We start from the raw sequence: 18,816 nt of genomic DNA on the forward strand, positions 1-18,816 counted from the left end.
CCACGCCCATGCCCGGCGGGTACCTGTCGAGTATATTCAAGAGGGATCAAATAATAAATCACAATAATATAAAATAATAAATTCATAGTTAAATATCAAGCAAATATGTCAATCTCACTTACGTAGAGTTCATTAGGACAATATACAATACCTTACAAACCACAATACATCATAGATTTATATTTCGAGCATTCATGATCATACAAATGACACAAAACAACTTACAAAAGAACTAAAGCTACAAGTTAATAGCTCTCACAATCATTTTGTTCAACCATCTATAACAAAATTATCATATTTATAGTTCGACATGTTATGCATACGCTACAAATTATATGTTAAATGAGTTAGTCAATATGCATATGACATAGGTAAGGAAGCACTTGGGCTTGCTCTTATCGAGAATAGTAGAGCTGCAACTTCCTTTCTCGCCATACAAACGAGAATTGAACTCGCGCACGGTAAGTTCACAGTCCACGTCTTGATCCGGACACATCCGCTCCTAGCTTATCCAGCTAGGATACTTGTATTCCTTGGAGAAAAAATGGTGGATTAATCCCTGGTCCGGCGGTCCCCGGCTTGACAACAAGTTGTTGCAGAGTACAGACAGACAAGGACCACCCTCAGCCTACAAAGCCTAGACCCCGATCGACGAGATGACTTGCCAATGCCAAGTCCGAGCCTGCTGACGACAAACGGATAAGTATTAATCTATAACGTACGTGGGGCTCCGATCCACTCTTTTCTTTCGACCAGCTTCTTGGCTCTGTTTGGATGCTTCTTGAACTCTGTTTGGAGTAATATTATGTGAACAAGAATATAACCAGAATTTCTCTGAGTTGTAGAATATCTATCGTTTGGGTAAATGCCGGAGAAAGCAACGGTACTGAACTTGCTGCTACCCAAAATAAGCTCTCTGCTAGATCACCTCTGCCAACAAGCTACGTGGCATACTCTACCACCGCCCAGAACGAGCTTGAACTCCCCCGGTGGAGTGCCCAACTGCTTAAAAATAATCAAACACAAATTCAGATAGTGGGGGACGGAGAGGGAGAGGGAGAGGGTGATTAGTGCAGTTAGCAACTGAGCAGAGCAAACAGTCTTTAATACCCAAAGCACCAAACTATGCTCGGAACTGAGGAAACTTCAGATCGGAGCTCCCAATGGGCAGTGTTAGCGCGCGGACGTTCGGACGGACGCCCACGTCTGGACGCCAGCACCTGCTCCTGCGTCTTTTCTATATTTTTTTTCAATCGCTCGAAACCTCCCCTCAATCCTGAAAGAAAGGGGAAGAACCTCAAAATTTTCTGAATCTCCTTTTCCATCAACTCACGTCAACCATTGGATTCATGCATCTACGGGAGGTGGTGTTCATCGCTGTTAGGTAGCCGCCGTGTCGAAGCGAGGGCCAGCCACGCCGCTGCCCCGGGCGCCGCGTAAACGAGAGCTGGGGTGCTGCGCGTGCGAGGGCGGGCGTTGGCGATGCCACCGCGCTAAAGCTCCACACGGGCATGAGGACGCGGGCCGGCCACACCGCGCACGCATGAGAACGAGGGCGAACACGTGGAAGCACCGATCACGACGAAGAGTCACGCACGTCGGGCTCCGGGCGAGAGTGAGGGGAAGAGGAAAGAGAAGAGGACGAAAAAGGAGAGTTTTACTGACTAGGCATGAGGACGACTGAGGAGAGCAGCAGGGACCAGGGCAAGCGCGTGCGGTGCCGTGCCGTAGCAGCGCGACTTGGGGGCTATCATAGATCAGGCACCAGCCTACTCTGTCCGACACACGGCCTCTCGGTGGTCACCAGCCATGAGGGTGGTGGTGACGGGCGCGACGGGGTTCATGGGCGGCCGCCTGTGCGCGGCGCTGGCCGACGCCGGCCACGACGTGCGCGCCTTCGCGCTCCCGGGCGTCGACGTCTCCGGCCTCCCCCCAGCCGTCGAGGTGGCCTACGGCGACGTCACCGACGAGGAGTCGCTCGCCGCCGCCTTCAGCGGGCGCGACGCCGTGTTCCACGCCGCCGCGGCCGTCGAGGCGTGGCTCCCCGACCCCTCTGTCTTCCACACCGTAAGACACGTTTGTTACTGTACACCGGTCACCGGAACATGCATGCATGGTTTTAGTGCTAACTAAACTAAGGAGTCTTACACAGTCTATGGTGCGGAACTCCATTTTCTCACCATTTTGGAGCCTTCTCCGATCCTCCCGGCTTTACTCCACCATGCTTGGCGGCGCCTCTCCATTACCAAGCCTGAACCTCGAACCCTTCTTCCTACCATTGTGTACTTACTATTGAGTCGTTCGTACTCGTACCGATACGAGTTGTCTACGCGTGTGCTCATATAGAAGTAAATATGCGTACGCCTATATAAACATCTATAGAACACTAACATCTCTTCCTTCCTTGTTTCAGAAAAAAAAAGATCACCCTAGCGAGCCCAAAAGGTTGCATTTAGATATATCTTATGTGGCTAATGCGAAGCACATATTATCATTTACTCCCTCTATTTAAATTATAAGGACATTTTGAATTTTTAGTTATATATAGTTTGCACTTAGATATACACTATGTCTAGATATATAGTATAATAATATATGTACAAAAGTCAAAACGTCTTATAGTTTGAAATTGAGAGAGCAAATGCCATACGAGAGAAATAAAATAAGCTATTGTCATTAATTAGAGTTAATATAAAAACACTACATCGTACAAGTTAACGTAGATTGTCATGCCTAGTCCCTCTCAGTCTACGTGGGAGTTGGGACCAGACAAGTCCTTAACGTGTTCGATAATGATACAATTAAGACGTTCGGACGAACGGATGCCTCACTTCGTTCACTCCCGCACCTAAAAAAATCTTATCCCTCGCTTCCTCCTCCCTTTCGCGCTTGAGCCCTGTCCCACCCCCGCCGTGTGGCCATGGCTGCCTCCCTGACCGACGGCGGCGCCCTCACCCACCTCGGCGTGCGCCCTCTCCCACCCCGACGTCCTCCTCCCCCACCCTGGCGCCCTCACCCACTGGGAGCGCCCAACACACGTGGATCCGGTGGCCCTCTCCCCTACCCTGGCGAGATCCATAGAGGTGGCATGACGGTGTTGCAGGGGAGTGGGTGCCTCTCCTCACCCCCATCGCGGTGCCCTCCCCATCCCCGGCGACGCCCTCTCTCACCTCGGCGGCCATGGTGCTCCACGCCCCCCATCCCCCACCGTCGCCACTGAGCTAAGCCGGGTACTGGTGGCGCTGGTGGCGGTGGTGCTCGCACACAGCCGCTCGCCGCCGTCTCCGACCCCGACGAGCGGAATCGACCGGCCCAGTCTTCCCCTCCCCTATGTTGCATATGTATGGTTCAAGTGTTTCAGGACGTTTCAAATGTATGTTGCAATTGTTTCATATGGATGTTGTAAAAGTAGATCGAGGGATGTTGCACATGTTGCAATTATTTTAGAGGCATGTTGCAAGTGTATGTTTTGAGCGTTTTAGATTCTTCAGAGGAGGTATGTTTCATCTGTGTTTTTTCGGACGCAAGTTGCAAGTGTGTTTATCTGGATGTTACATATGTTTCATACATATGTTGCATGTTATTTGGATGTTGCGTATGGTTTGCCATGGTTTTTTAGTGTTTCCAGGTGTTTTTTTCAAGTGTTTCAGAAGCATGTTTCAAGTGTTTCAACTGCTTTCAGACGTATGTTGCAAATGTTGTATTTGGATGTTTCAAAAGTAGATCAGGTGTTGCATCTCGCCTTCCCACCTTCTATTGCATCGTCTCGGTGGGTCCTCCTCCCGGTAATGGCAGGGCACCCATACGACGTTGCGGCCGGGTCCTTCCGAATCGGAGGCGTCGTGCCCCTTCCCCTCTTGTAGCTCGGGTGGCGCAGGCCCCACGTGGAGCGCGTGAAATGGTGTGAAGCGCACGAGCGTTCGTCCGGACGTCCAGACGCTAGCACTATCGTAACGTGTTTGCTCTGATATGATTTAACCGTTCTCTTGATAGTTCTAGACACTATATATCAATATTGTTTATTTTTCCCCTTCTAGTGCCATAAGGTGTTATTATAGAGAAATGTTATCATTTGTTGTGGCGTGGCAAGTAATAACTAATAAAGATATAGAAGAGCGCGGTTTCATCTAGATGAAATCACATGGACACTCTTAACACAATAACTCTTGCATTTCTCTGTCCTCCAAATCACTTAGTGTTTTGATTTTTCGAGATGCCTTTAGTGCATATTATAACTAAGGTTAGATCAACTCCAGTAGCACCTCCTAAACCATGTCTATGGCCAAAGCCTGCCACGTTGGGAGGATGAGGATGGCCGAGTAGAGCCCACGCCGAGGGGAGGAGCTCGACTAGGTGGTTGAGGTCTGCCTAAGAGGAGCTTGACCAGCTTCTCTATATTTCAATTTGTTTTAGAATCAAACTCCGTACTATCTGCTCTAACTCGTATGGGTACAAAAGTGTAACACCCTCGGTGTTATGCCTTAATCAAAATATTAAACCATGTCATGAGCATCATGTTTATGTATTATTGCATGTGGTAAATGAGAAATTAAATTTTATTGCACTAATTCCCAAATTGAGCTCTAATTTATTCCTTGTCCAAGTTGTCCTTCCAGCACATCATCTCTCTCCACGTGAGAGCTCCTTAGCCACAAAGTCAAATGATAAATTATTGTCATTCACTAATTATTAGCATACCACTTGGCAAGATTTATATCTCCATCAATCTCGCGACGCGCTACCACTGCCATAGTATGTCACACACGCTACGCATTAATCTCACTCACAAGTTCGACCGGCGAGCATGCCGCTCGCTCACTACTCTGCAAACGCGGTGCACGCACTCTTTTCTCATGCCAGCCTGTAGCAGCAGGGAGTTTCAACATGTCAGAACAGTACCAGAGCAAACTTTTCTCACGTAGCAATGCAGCAGTGAAGTTTTTTCAACACGACAGACTGCAGGAGCGTAGATTTTCCATACGTCGATACTGTAGCAGTGCAGGAAGCAATGTTCACGCGTGGAAATCACTGTTCATGCGTGGAAGTTACTGTTCATCCGTGGAAAAATCACCTAGCCAGTGGAAAATGTTGTTTGTCCATGCAGCACGTCGTTCCCGCGGCGCTTTATTACCTTTAAGCAAGCTAGTTTAGCCACTAACCTTATGACGCGTCGCTGTCATGTCTTCGCTTCTCTATTCCTGCGTCTTCTGTCTTTAAAAGGATACGCCGAGCTATTTCGCTCTGCTGCTCACTTGCTTCTCTCGAATCAAGTTCTTCTGTTCTTGCCCGAGAGAGCTGCGTCTATCGATTTCTCCCCGAGCTATAATCAGCTGAGGTAGCTAGTTTACAATTGATCTTCTTATTCTCTAATGTTTTCTTGACCTGTGATCTCCTCCTCAATTAATTCCTTGACCTGCATAAATGAACCAGCACCCCACCGCTGAGCTCGTTCAGCCCAAAGCCCACCCTAGTCCTGACATGCTCGTAAGTCCAAGACCACTCAAAGTTCAATCCTTGAATTAATTCTCTCATGACCAAGACCTCACCACCGCACACGGCACGGAGCCAGAGGACAACCCTGCCAACTCGTTTCATGCTTCCTGACTACTCATGACCACCCACGATCAGTGCTATATATGGCTCTGCTCCACTCCACGCAGGGCAAGCATTTGCTAAGCTCCCTGGTGTCTCTCCTCTTGCATTGCCTCCGCACATCGATCACCGTAGGTGGCACTTCATTCAATTCTAAGGTAGCTAGCCTGTAAGAATTCCTTCATTCTTCTTCTTATTTTCTTGACTCGCGGTCTCATCTAGTAATTCTAGACCCACAGTCATGTGCAAGTCAACAAGTTCAATTGCGTGATTAGCCTCCTCCAATAATATCATTTTCTTCATCTCTAGAGCTCATTTGAATTTATTTATTGATTGTGAAATAAATTTTGTTAGATTCCTAAATTCATGACGTATCTGTTAGTGTAATTAGTTCGTATAGTTCAGTGATACCTTTAGGATTACTTTATTATTTTGAAATGCTCGGTATGGTTATTTAGAGAATGAATTTTTATGATGCATGGTAGCTAGTGCACCTTGTTTTATTATATATATAGTAAATTGATATTAACAATAAGGATGCCTTTAGTTGCTAAGATAATACATGAAATGTTTCATACTTGTTTAGTGGGAATAATAGGTAACTTTGCGTATTAGTCATTAGAGTTAGCTTAGTAGCTTGGTAGATGTATTCTTATTTTAAGAGTTACGGTTGCCTATATATTAATTATTGCATCATCATCACTGCATGCATATAGAGGACGAGCCACTGGAGATCGTGACATTCGGCGAGCAGGAGTACGACGAAGTCATCGAAGAGTACGAGGAGATCCTCGTGCAGGAGGACGTTCCGGAGCCACCCGTCACTGACTTTGCTGACACCGCACCTGCCCAAGGCAAGCCCCGGTGCATAACCCCTATTTTTAAATGATCACTGAATATATTTATATGATATGCATTTACGTTACAGGTATTTTATGGAAGCTACATGCATAAATATATCCACCATGAGTCCTACTAGTACAGGTCGAGTAGCTGCTATGCTCAGGATGTCGGTAGCGTGAGTAACCTGTCGTTACTCGCAAATAGGTGATTAAACTATGATATCATGATGAAATAATGGAAAGGAAAATGGTGACCGGACAAGGATGTGGATTTGGTACCGATGGGTGTGAGGGGTTGTGTCTTGCGGCCAACAGGGCATAGCCCGGTTACACTTTTTCCCTGTCTGTGTCGATTAAGGACCGGTCGTTGCATATGACTCTAGGCAAGTCACAGATTATTGTCCCGAGCACATACTTGGGTATGGGCGCAGGGAAGGCTTGCTGCTCTCTTGTCGCGGATCCGGCTCTTTTCGGACCGACTGATGGAAAGAGGAGGTGGTGGAGGTCCTTGCACCGCACTGAGTCCGGGACTCAGGATGTGGGGGCTTGGAGTCCAAGTTTGGACGGGGACCTGGACACCCGGGACAGGAGAGTGGTGGGTTAGTCCTGCTTGTGCCTGGGGTACAAGCGGGGCGTGTGTCTTCGGGGCACCCAGCTAGGCACATTGATTCGCGAATCGCCGGGTTATCCGGTACGGCTTGTCTGCGGTTTAGCACCGTAGTAAAAACTGAAAGTTGAAAGGAGAAGAAATGGAACTGATTGCTCAACCCTTGCTTGAAAGTAGAACAGGCTTATATAGATTGACTAGATGAAAACTTAATACGGCTGATGATAATAATGTATCAATAAGGACTCACTATTAGTATTGCTTTTTGCTAAAAGAGAACCAGCAAACCATAAAGCCTAGCATATTCCTTGGAGTCGGGAAAGTATTCCCACTATCGGATAAGTCTTGCGAGTACATTGTGTACTCAGGGTTTATTTACCCCTGTTGCAGGTGACGCTTGAGGAGTTTCTTATGTGGAGGATCCATCTGGTGGGCTCAGACGGAATTCTCGTTATCTTATCGCTAGATGTTATCTTTTAATATTTCGCTGTTTATTATTTCGCACTCTGTATTTGGTATTGTAATAATGTACTTTTTAAGAAACTCTAATGTATGAGATAGACTTGTGTTGTAACTCGTTTTCATTATTGGATCCTTGGGAAAAATGTGGATCTTTCGGATTCTCCCTTAGGGTGTGCCCGACGGACACCGCTCGCTGTAGTTACTTTCGGGGTGCTTAGTGTCTGATGGAAGACGAGCGCCTTCGTAAGTATGCTATTTCAGGTGGTTCTACCACAGTTGGTACCAGAGCCAATAATGGTCACGAGTTCCTCACTCTTTTACAAAACTAAAAGTGGACCAACAAAAGTTTTGCGAAAAGTAGGATGCGATTAAGTTAAGTATAAGCCCTAGCTATATGGTATATCTAGGATAGCGGCACTGGTTTTATCTAATCAGTTTCTGTAGGTACACTGACTTACATGATGTAAGAAATCGCTTAGTATACGGAAAGTGAGTGTGCGATGTGCCGAAAATTTTACGAACGCCGCTATATTCCGGCTTGAGTGAACGTATAGGTCGAAGCATGCATCATATAATAGCATCTTACTTGAACTAGGAATCCCCCTTCACGTATAATGAAAGTAGTAAATTGGTAGGACTAACTTATGAATGCCTTAAAAAAAATGTGCTGCCATTTCTTTAATCCCTGGATCCTGATCGAGAAGGTGTTCTAATGGATGGTTCGTCTCTCTTATAGATGAATCTAAGGTCCGGACGTGGGAGCACCAGTTCAGGAGCGGACAACGAGGGCCATGGTGATAGTGCTCAGGCCTTTGAGCGTGGCAACGAGGGAGCTCGGGAGGTTCCACCCTTGGTTCCTCAGCCTTTTCCGCCACCGCCTCCGCCGCTGTCCGCCGCGGAGGTCATGGTGGAGTTGTTGGCTGCTCGCCAGGAGTCAGCCGCTGCTCGTCTGGAGACAGCTCGTGCCATGGAGATTATGGCACAGGCCCTCGCGGGTCTCGCCCATGGAGGCCCTGGAGGCAACGGTGGGAATGGGGGTGGTGCTCGTCGTCCTGAGGGACAGTCCTCTTACCAGGACTTCCTCAAAACCCACCCACCCACATTCACACCGTCGGACGATCCATTGGAGGCGGAGCACTGGCTTCGCACGTTGGAGCAGAAGTTTCGGCTGCTCGGAGTGGCCAATGAGCAGAAGATGCACTTTGCGTCCCAACTGCTCTTGGGGTCCGCAGGTGCCTGGTGGGAGACTTTCCAGGCTGTGGAGCTGCCGGATCACCCGGCGACGTGGCAGGAGTTCTCCACCACTTTCCGCGAGTTCTTCATACCTGCTGGTGTTATCCACCAGAAGGTGACCGAGTTCATGGAGCTACGTCAGGGGAGTAGGACAGTAATGGAGTATGTGACCCAGTTTAACCACTTGGCTCAGTATGCTGGTAGTCAGGTGGACACGGATGACAAGAAGAGGGATCGCTTCTTTTGCGGTCTCACTCCTGCTCTTCAGGAGAAACTGTACCTGGGGAACTATCAGACCTTTGGGGCTCTGATGAATGCCGCCATTGCTCTTGAGGGTTTCCAGCGGGCATCTCAGGCGGATTGGAAGCGGAAGCGGGTGGCAGCTGGATCCTCCAGCCATCCCCATACTCAGAAGGTGCAGATTGTTAGGCGGGGGCCCTATCAACCATCCGGTGGGCCTCCGTACCGATCACCCCAGCAGACATCACAAACTTCTGCTACTCAGTACAAGGCACCTCAGCAGCAGGTGCAGCCCCAGCAGACTCAGGGACAGCTGGTTCCACCTCGTCAGGGATTCGGGAACAAACCTGGTGCTTGTTTCAAGTGTGGCAAGGATGACCACTATGCTAGGGAATGTCCTCAGCAGCAGACAGCCCAGCCGTCTCAGCCGTCTGCAAATTCTAGGCTGATTAAGAGGACTTTCATCAAGAGGAAGGTGCCTAGCAGATCTGGTCAGGTGCACTTCACGGATGCTCAGCAAGCTGTGCAGCAGGAGACAGTTATGGCTGGTATGTTTACCATTGAATCCCATCCAGCTTTGGTGTTGTTTGATTCTGGTGCATCGCATTCCTTTATGAGCATGGGGTTTGTAGAGCGGCACAACTTATCACTATTGGCTATACCGTATGCCTATAAGATCCGTACTGCGGGTTCTCAGATGTTCATCAATACCCGCACGGATACAGTAAGTTTGGTATTAGCCACCCACACTTACCGTCTATAGTTCATGATAATGACTGGGCAAGGCATTGATGCTATTCTTGGAATGAACTGGTTGCGGTTGTATGGGGTAGTATTGAATATGAAGAGAAGAAGTGTAGAGTTACGACTTCCATTTTCTGAGGATAGGATGTCTCTCATCATACCCTCAGAACCGGTCTTACCTGTTGCTGCCCATGCTGAAGCTGTTCCTGATCTTACCTCCATTCCAGTAGTATGTGAGTGTCCAGATGTTTTCCCTGAAGATCTTCCTAGATTGCCACCGGACCGTGAGGTAGAATTCTCCATTGAGCTTGAGCCTGGTACTGCTCCTATCTCCAGGCGTCCATACCGCATGGCTCCGAGAGAACTGGCAGAAATGAAGAAGCAACTAGAGGAGTTGATGGACAAGGGTTTCATCCGCCCAAGTTCTTCACCATGGGGTTGTCCAGCGATTTTCGTGAAGAAGAAGGATGGTACCCTGTGGATGTGTGTGGATTACCGCCCCCTCAATGCGGTAACAGTTAAGAACAAGTATCCCTTGCCCCGTATAGATACTTTGTTTGATCAGTTAGCTGGTGCCAAGGTGTTCTCGAAGATAGATCTCCGATCGGGCTACCATCAGATCAAGATCAGGCCACAGGATATACCAAGGACAGCTTTCTCTACTAGGTATGGGTTGTATGAGTACCTAGTGATGTCTTTTGGTCTCACCAATGCCTCGGCTTTCTTCATGTACCTAATGAACTCAGTCTTCATGCCAGAGTTGGATAAGTTTGTGGTAGTGTTCATTGATGACATTTTGATCTACTCCAAGAATGATGAAGAGCATACCTGTCACCTCCGGATAGTCCTGACTCGACTCAGAGAGCACCAGCTGTATGCTAAATTTAGCAAGTGCGAGTTTTGGTTAGATCGAGTGCAGTTTTTGGGACATGTGTTGACACCTCAGGGCATTTCTGTAGATCCCAGCAAGGTGCAAGATGTGTTAGATTGGAAGTCTCCTAGGTCTGTGCACCAGATCCGTCAGTTCCTTGGGCTAGCTGGATACTATCAACGTTTCATCCCCGATTTCTCCAAGATAGCCCAGCCCATGACTAAGCTGCTCCAGAAAGAAGCTAAGTTTGTTTGGGGTCCAGCTTGTGAAGAAGCTTTTCAGTCCCTGAAGACTTTTCTGACCACTGCTCCTGTATTGGCTCAACCTAATATTGAGAGGCCCTTTGATGTTTACTGTGATGCCTCGAAGACGGGATTGGGGTGTGTACTTATGCAAGAGGGGCGTGTGATAGCTTATGCTTCGCGCCAACTGAAGAAGCACGAGGTGAACTACCCTACCCATGATTTAGAGCTAGCTGCTGTAGTTCACTCTCTGAAGATTTGGAGGCATTATTTGTTGGGCAACAAAGTGCATATCTTCACTGACCACAAGAGCCTTAAGTATATTTTCACTCAGTCTGAGTTAAACATGAGGCAAAGGAGATGGTTAGAGTTGATCAAGGATTATAATTTGGAAGTCCACTATCATCCAGGAAAAGCCAATGTGGTAGCTGATGCCTTAAGTCATAAGTCGCATCAGGTTGAGGATATACCCTTGTCACTTCACCACACAGAGGTGCTAGCTCAGATTGCTTTGACCTCAGAGCTGCTGGAGCAAATTATTCGGGAACAAAAGGAAGACCCCGAAGAGATTCCTCACATCAAGAAGTTGCTAGCTAAAGGACGTGGACCTCATTTTAGCATTGATGAGCTGGGAGTCGTGAGATACAAGGATAGGCTGGTGGTTCCATCCAATAAAGAGCTGAAAAGAAAGATTTTAAAAGAAGCCCATCATTCCAAGCTGTCTATCCACCCTGGTAGCAACAAGATGTACCATGATCTACGCCAACTGTACTGGTGGTCTTACATGAAGCAAGATATCACCCAGTTCATTGCGGAGTGTGACACTTGTGGTAGAGTCAAGGTAGATCATATGCGTACTCCTGGATATCTGCAGCCCTTGCCCATTCCTGTTTGGAAATGGGAGGATATTTCCCTGGATTTCATTGTGGGTTTACCCCGCACCTCCTCGGGCTTTGATTCTATTTGGGTCATTGTGGACCGTCTGACCAAGTCTGCCCACTTCCTTCCGGTGGACACTAGATACAATGCTAAGAAGTATGCGGAGTTATACTTTGATCGGATTGTGACCCTACATGGAGTTCCTCGCACCATCATCTCTGATAGAGGGTCAGTTTTTGTCTCTCGTTTCTAGGAGAAACTCCAGGAGTGTTTGGGTACTCGTCTTCTCAGAAGCTCGGCATACCATCCCCAGACTGATGGTCAAACTGAAAGGGTGAACCAGGTGCTCGAGGATATGCTGCGGGCTTGTACCATCTCTTTTCCTGAGAAGTGGGATCAGTGTTTGAAGCTAGCCGAATTTTCTTATAATAACAGCTATCAGGAGAGTATCCGTATGGCACCATTTGAAGCTTTATATGGACAGAAGTGTAGGACGCCACTAAACTGGGTTGAGGTAGGAGACCGTGGGTACTTCAGGCCGGATTTCATAAAGGAGGCTCGAGAGAAAGTAAATATAATTCGTGAACACTTGAAGTCAGCTCAGAGTCGACAGAAGGCTTACGCAGACAAACGAAGAAGACCTTTAGAATTTGCAGCTGGAGATTATGTGTATCTCAAGGTATCTCCTTTGAGAGGGGTACATCGGTTTGGTGTCCATGGCAAGTTAGCACCTCGGTATGTGGGTCCATACAAGGTGTTGCAGCAGTGTGGTCCCGTTGCTTATCGTCTCTAACTCCCTGAAATTCTCTCGGCAGTTCACAATGTATTTCACGTCTCGCAACTGAAGAGATGCCTACGAGTTCCTGAAGAATCTGTAGAAATAGAAGGACTTCCGCTCCAACCTGATCTGTCTTATGTGGAGCATCCTATAAAAATTTTGGATGAGAAGGAGAGAGTGACCAGGAACAGGGTGATAAAGTTTTACAAGGTACAATGGCAAAATCATTCTGAGACTGAAGCCACGTGGGAACAAGAGAGTTACCTATTGAAGCATTACCCCCATCTCCTCTCTGGTTCTTATAGTTAGTTGCTGCATCGAAATGTATTTCCTACCTTCTTCTCACACTAGGCACATAAAATCCCGGGTCGAGATTTTGTTTTAGGGGGGTAGATTTATAACACCCTCGGTGTTATGCCTTAATCAAAATATTAAACCATGTCATGAGCATCATGTTTATGTATTATTGTATGTGGTAAATGAGAAATTAAATTTTATTGCACTAATTCCCAAATTGAGCTCTAATTTATTCCTTGTCCAAGTTGTCCTTCCAGCACGTCATCTCTCTCCACGTGAGAGCTCCTTAGCCACAAAGTCAAATGATAAATTATTGTCATTCACTAATTATTAGCATACCACTTGGCAAGATTTATATCTCCATCAATCTCGCGACGCGCTACCACTGCCATAGTATGTCACACACGCTACGCATTAATCTCACTCACAAGTTCGACCGGCGAGCATGCCGCTCGCTCACTACTCTGCAAACGCGGTGCACGCACTCTTTTCTCATGCCAGCCTGTAGCAGCAGAGAGTTTCAACATGTCAGAACAGTACCAGAGCAAACTTTTCTCACGTAGCAATGCAGCAGTGAAGTTTTTTCAACACGACAGACTGCAGAAGCGTAGATTTTCCATACGTCGATACTGTAGCAGTGCAGGAAGCAATGTTCACGCGTGGAAATCACTGTTCATGCGTGGAAGTTACTGTTTATCCGTGGAAAAATCACCTAGCCAGTGGAAAATGTTGTTTGTCCATGCAGCACGTCGTTCCCGCGGTGCTTTATTACCTTTAAGCAAGCTAGTTTAGCCACTAACCTTATGACGCGTCGTTGTCATGTCTTCGCTTCTCTATTCCTGCGTCTTCTGTCTTTAAAAGGATACGCCGAGCTATTTCGCTCTGCTGCTCACTTGCTTCTCTCGAATCAAGTTCTTCTGTTCTTGCCCGAGAGAGCTGCGTCTATCGATTTCTTCCCGAGCTATAATCAGCTGAGGTAGCTAGTTTACAATTGATCTTCTTATTCTCTAATGTTTTCTTGACCTGTGATCTCCTCCTCAATTAATTCCTTGACCTGCATAAATGAACCAGCACCCCACCGCTGAGCTCGTTCAGCCCAAAGCCCACCCTAGTCCTGACATGCTCGTAAGTCCAAGACCACTCAAAGTTCAATCCTTGAATTAATTCTCTCATGACCAAGACCTCACCACCGCACACGGCACGGAGCCAGAGGACAACCCTGCCAACTCGTTTCATGCTTCCTGACTACTCATGACCACCCACGATCAGTGCTATATATGGCTCTGCTCCACTCCACGCAGGGCAAGCATTTGCTAAGCTCCCTGGTGTCTCTCCTCTTGCATTGCCTCCGCACATCGATCACCGTAGGTGGCACTTCATTCAATTCTAAGGTAGCTAGCCTGTAAGAATTCCTTCATTCTTCTTCTTATTTTCTTGACTCGCGGTCTCATCTAGTAATTCTAGACCCACAGTCATGTGCAAGTCAACAAGTTCAATTGCGTGATTAGCCTCCTCCAATAATATCATTTTCTTCATCTCTAGAGCTCATTTGAATTTATTTATTGATTGTGAAATAAATTTTGTTAGATTCCTAAATTCATGACCTATCTGTTAGTGTAATTAGTTCGTATAGTTCAGTGATACCTTTAGGATTACTTTATTATTTTGAAATGCTCGGTATGGTTATTTAGAGAATGAATTTTTATGATGCATGGTAGCTAGTGCACCTTGTTTTATTATATATATAGTAAATTGATATTAACAATAAGGATGCCTTTAGTTGCTAAGATAATACATGAAATGTTTCATACTTGTTTAGTGGGAATAATAGGTAACTTTGCGTATTAGTCATTAGAGTTAGCTTAGTAGCTTGGTAGATGTATTCTTATTTTAAGAGTTACGGTTGCCTATATATTAATTATTGCATCATCATCACTGCATGCATATAGAGGACGAGCCACTGGAGATCGTGACATTCGGCGAGCAGGAGTACGACGAAGTCATCGAAGAGTACGAGGAGATCCTCGTGCAGGAGGACGTTCCGGAGCCACCCGTCACTGACTTTGCTGACACCGCACCTGCCCAAGGCAAGCCCTGGTGCATAACCCCTATTTTTAAATGATCACTGAATATATTTATATGATATGCATTTACGTTACAGGCATTTTATGGAAGCTACATGCATAAATATATCCACCATGAGTCCTACTAGTACAGGTCGAGTAGCTGCTATGCTCAGGATGTCGGTAGCGTGAGTAACCTGTCGTTACTCGCAAATAGGTGATTAAACTATGATATCATGATGAAATAATGGAAAGGAAAATGGTGACCGGACAGGGATGTGGATTTGGTACCGGTGGGTGTGAGGGGTTGTGTCCTGTGGCCAACAGGGCATAGCCCGGTTACACTTTTTCCCTGTCTGTGTCGATTAAGGACCGGTCGTTGCATATGACTCTAGGCAAGTCACAGATTATTGTCCCGAGCACATACTTGGGTATGGGTGCAGGGAAGGCTTGCTGCTCTCTTGTCACGGATCCGGCTCTTTCCGGACCGACTGATGGGAAGAGGAGGTGGTGGAGGTCCTTGCACCGCACTGAGTCCGGGACTCAGGATGTGGGGGCTTGGAGTCCAAGTTTGGACGGGGACCTGGACACCCGGGACAGGAGAGTGGTGGGTTAGTCCTGCTTGTGCCTGGGGTACAAGCGGGGCGTGTGTCTTCGGGGCACCCAGCTGGGCACATTGATTCGCGAATTGCCGGGTTATCCGGTACGGCTTGTCTACGGTTTAGCACCGTAGTAAGAACTGAAAGTTGAAAGGAGAAGAAATGGAACTGATTGCTCAACCCTTGCTTGAAAGTAGAACAGGCTTATATAGATTGACTAGATGAAAACTTAATACGGCTGATGATAATAATGTATCAATAAGGACTCACTATTAGTATTGCTTTTTGCTAAAAGAGAACCAGCAAACCATAAAGCCTAGCATATTCCTTGGAGTCGGGAAAGTATTCCCACTATCGGATAAGTCTTGCGAGTACATTGTGTACTCAGGGTTTATTTACCCCTGTTGCAGGTGACGCTTGAGGAGTTTCTTGTGTGGAGGATCCATCTGGTGGGCTCAGACGGAATTCTCGTTATCTTATCGCTAGATGCTATCTTTTAATATTCCGCTGTTTATTATTTCGCACTCTGTATTTGGTATTGTAATAATGTACTTTTTAAGAAACTCTAATGTATGAGATAGACTTGTGTTGTAACTCGTTTTCATTATTGGATCCTTGGGAAAAATGTGGATCTTTCGGGTTCTCCCTTAGGGTGTGCCCGACGGACACCGCTCGCTGTAGTTACTTTCGGGGTGCTTAGTGTCTGATGGAAGACGAGCGCCTTCGTAAGTATGCTATTTCGGGTGGTTCTGCCACAAAAGACTTACAAATTCAACAATGATCACGTGATGCATTCTAATTCATTTTGGAATTGAACTCGGTATATGCCTAAACACTTATCTCTAACTCGTATAGGCGTGGGAGAGAGTGGCGGATCGTGGATCACCCCCATCGGACAATTATGAGCGCTATTAGACTAAAAGTCTTTCCTCCGTTTAATATTAGATTCCCTAATATTAGATACATTAGAGATATAAAATTGTGCGTTTTTTTTTTGGCGGTTGGTAGTCGCTCCTTTATTGCCCATTAATACCTCATCTTGCTAAAATTTCTATTAGTAGCATACAAGCAACCATCAAGAGTAATTGTGAGGCGACAGATACCAAATCAGTTGTTATATTATAATATATAAATGTGCATTGCAAAAATGTGCATTTCCTCCTGAAAAACTCGGAGTTATTAGAAGGGCACGTGCACTGACTGCTGCAGTTATTATTAACAGGTAAACGTTGGGGGATTTGAGAATGTATTAAAGGCTGCCAAGAGAACGCCAAAGTTGAAGAAGATAGTGTACACATCGTCATACTTCGCAATTGGCCCAACGGATGGTTGTGTCGCCAATGAGAATCAGGTATAAACTCGTATTCATGTTTTTTTTGTTTTATATTGTTGCCATTCTAAAAAAAATGTGAACTGCCTAAGAGAAACTGTGTGGGTTTTCAATAAAAAAAAATAGACACCCAGAAATAAGCTATGAGAAGATTTAAACCTGAGCTGAATAATAATTTTGACTCTACGGTTTTGTCCTTCCGAGTATGCAATATGTTTCATGGGTATGAAATGCTCATATAGGGGTTGTTTGGTACGTGGAATTAAGTGGTATATCGTCATCTCACTTTCTAGTTGTTCGTTTGGTTTGTAGATTGATCTATTATCACCTATTCACCTCATTCATCTAAACTAGTACGAGGAATAAAGTCATTCCACTAAATTTGAGGAATTTACCCATGCCATTTAGAATGGGTTGATTCCCCAAACCACACGCTCCAATAGTTACTAGATTCACCTTTTTTTTTCCTCCGAACACGCAAAAGCTCTTATCTTTTAATAGAAGAGGAAGCTTCAAATGGGCAGAGTAGCTCATTAGGCCTAGCATCTGAGATTAGTTTGTGTATAAGTACTTGCAGTTTGCAAAGGAACAACCAAACAACAAAACATGCTGAACAAACTGCAAGGATGGAAACTCGGTCCTGCATGCCTCTCCTGCCTATACAAGAGGGCTGAAGACATGCTAACTATAGAAACTCCAGTCAGAAATAAAGTGAAGCAAGCAACCTATTTCTGTCCCTCGTAGAACAGAAGTTAATACGATAGCGCACAGATGACTTTTAGTCATCAATTTCAAATTTGGCTCCAGATATTGAAACTGGATCACATTTGTTATTCACATCTTCACATTTATGCAGAAGTGCTTTTACAAGTTACACGGTGGTGCAAAATTGTGACATTGTTGAATTGCATTTAAATCTCAGATTCATCAAGGGGAATCATTTTGCAGAGTATGAGAAATCAAAGTTTCTAGCAGATAGAATTGCACTGCAAGCAGCAGCAGAGGGGGTTCCAATCACCATAGTCTACCCAGGCATTATGTATGGCCCTGGAACGCTTACATCTGGAAATCTTGTTTGCCGCGTTGTAAGAGAACTTTCCCCTTTTATTGCAGTAAGTCAAAGATCTAGCTATGTGTATTACAGCCATGTTCAGAACTTGAAAAAAAACAAGAAATTCTTGCAGCTAATTGAAAGGTTCAATGGACGTCTACCTGGTTACATCGGGCATGGGTATGACCGGGGATCGTTCAGCCATGTCGATGATGTCGTCAAAGGGCACATAGCAGCCATGGAGAAGGGCATAGTTGGCGAAAGATATCTGCTCACCGGAGAGAACGCATCATTCGTGCAGATTTTCAACCTGGCTGCGAATCTTACGAACACAAAGCCACCCAAATTCCACATACCTCTATGGTTGCTTGCCATCTACGGGTGGATTTCAGTTTGTGTTGCTCGCATCACCGGAAAACCCCCACTTATCAGTTATCCTGTATGTCCACCATTCTCCATTCTAAGTGTTCAAGTTTATTATCTGCACTACAGATAACCATGCTTCGTGTTATAATCTGTACATTGCAGGGAGTGGAGTGTCTCAGACATCAGTGGGCTTACTCATGTGACAAGGCCAAGAGGGAGTTGGGCTATAGTCCACGAAGCTTAACTGAAGGCTTAGCAGAGACGCTCTTGTATCTGAAGAATGAAAATTTGATCAAGTTTTAGATATCTACCCGGTTTAATTTGAGATCCGTTTTGATAATAATGTCATATTGTCATCCTAAAGAACTCGTATACAAGACATGAATAAATAAGTTGCTGAGAAAAGTTCATATGATAGGGTACTCACCACATGTGAATGCAGCACTGGCCACACAAAGGTGGAAATGCCGGGTCAAGTGGTGATTTTCAACCGAGCAGGACGTCTCACCTTAGTCACATCAGTGCTATCCTCCATCCCAACCTACCATTTGACCATCTTCCCCATTGCAGTTTGGGCAAGAAAACAAATTGACAAAATCCGACGATCCTTCTTCTGGAAG

At 46.0% G+C, this 18,816-nt stretch overlaps 1 pseudogene; it reads left to right on the forward strand.

The window, feature by feature from the left end:
- Positions 1 to 1,607: 1,607 nt before the first annotated feature.
- On the forward strand, positions 1,608 to 18,608 carry LOC136551271 (uncharacterized; annotated as a pseudogene).
- The last annotated feature ends 208 nt before the right edge of the window (positions 18,609 to 18,816 follow it).

Source organism: Miscanthus floridulus, chromosome 1, assembly GCF_019320115.1.
Source record: "Miscanthus floridulus cultivar M001 chromosome 1, ASM1932011v1, whole genome shotgun sequence".
Lineage (NCBI taxonomy): Eukaryota > Viridiplantae > Streptophyta > Magnoliopsida > Poales > Poaceae > Miscanthus > Miscanthus floridulus.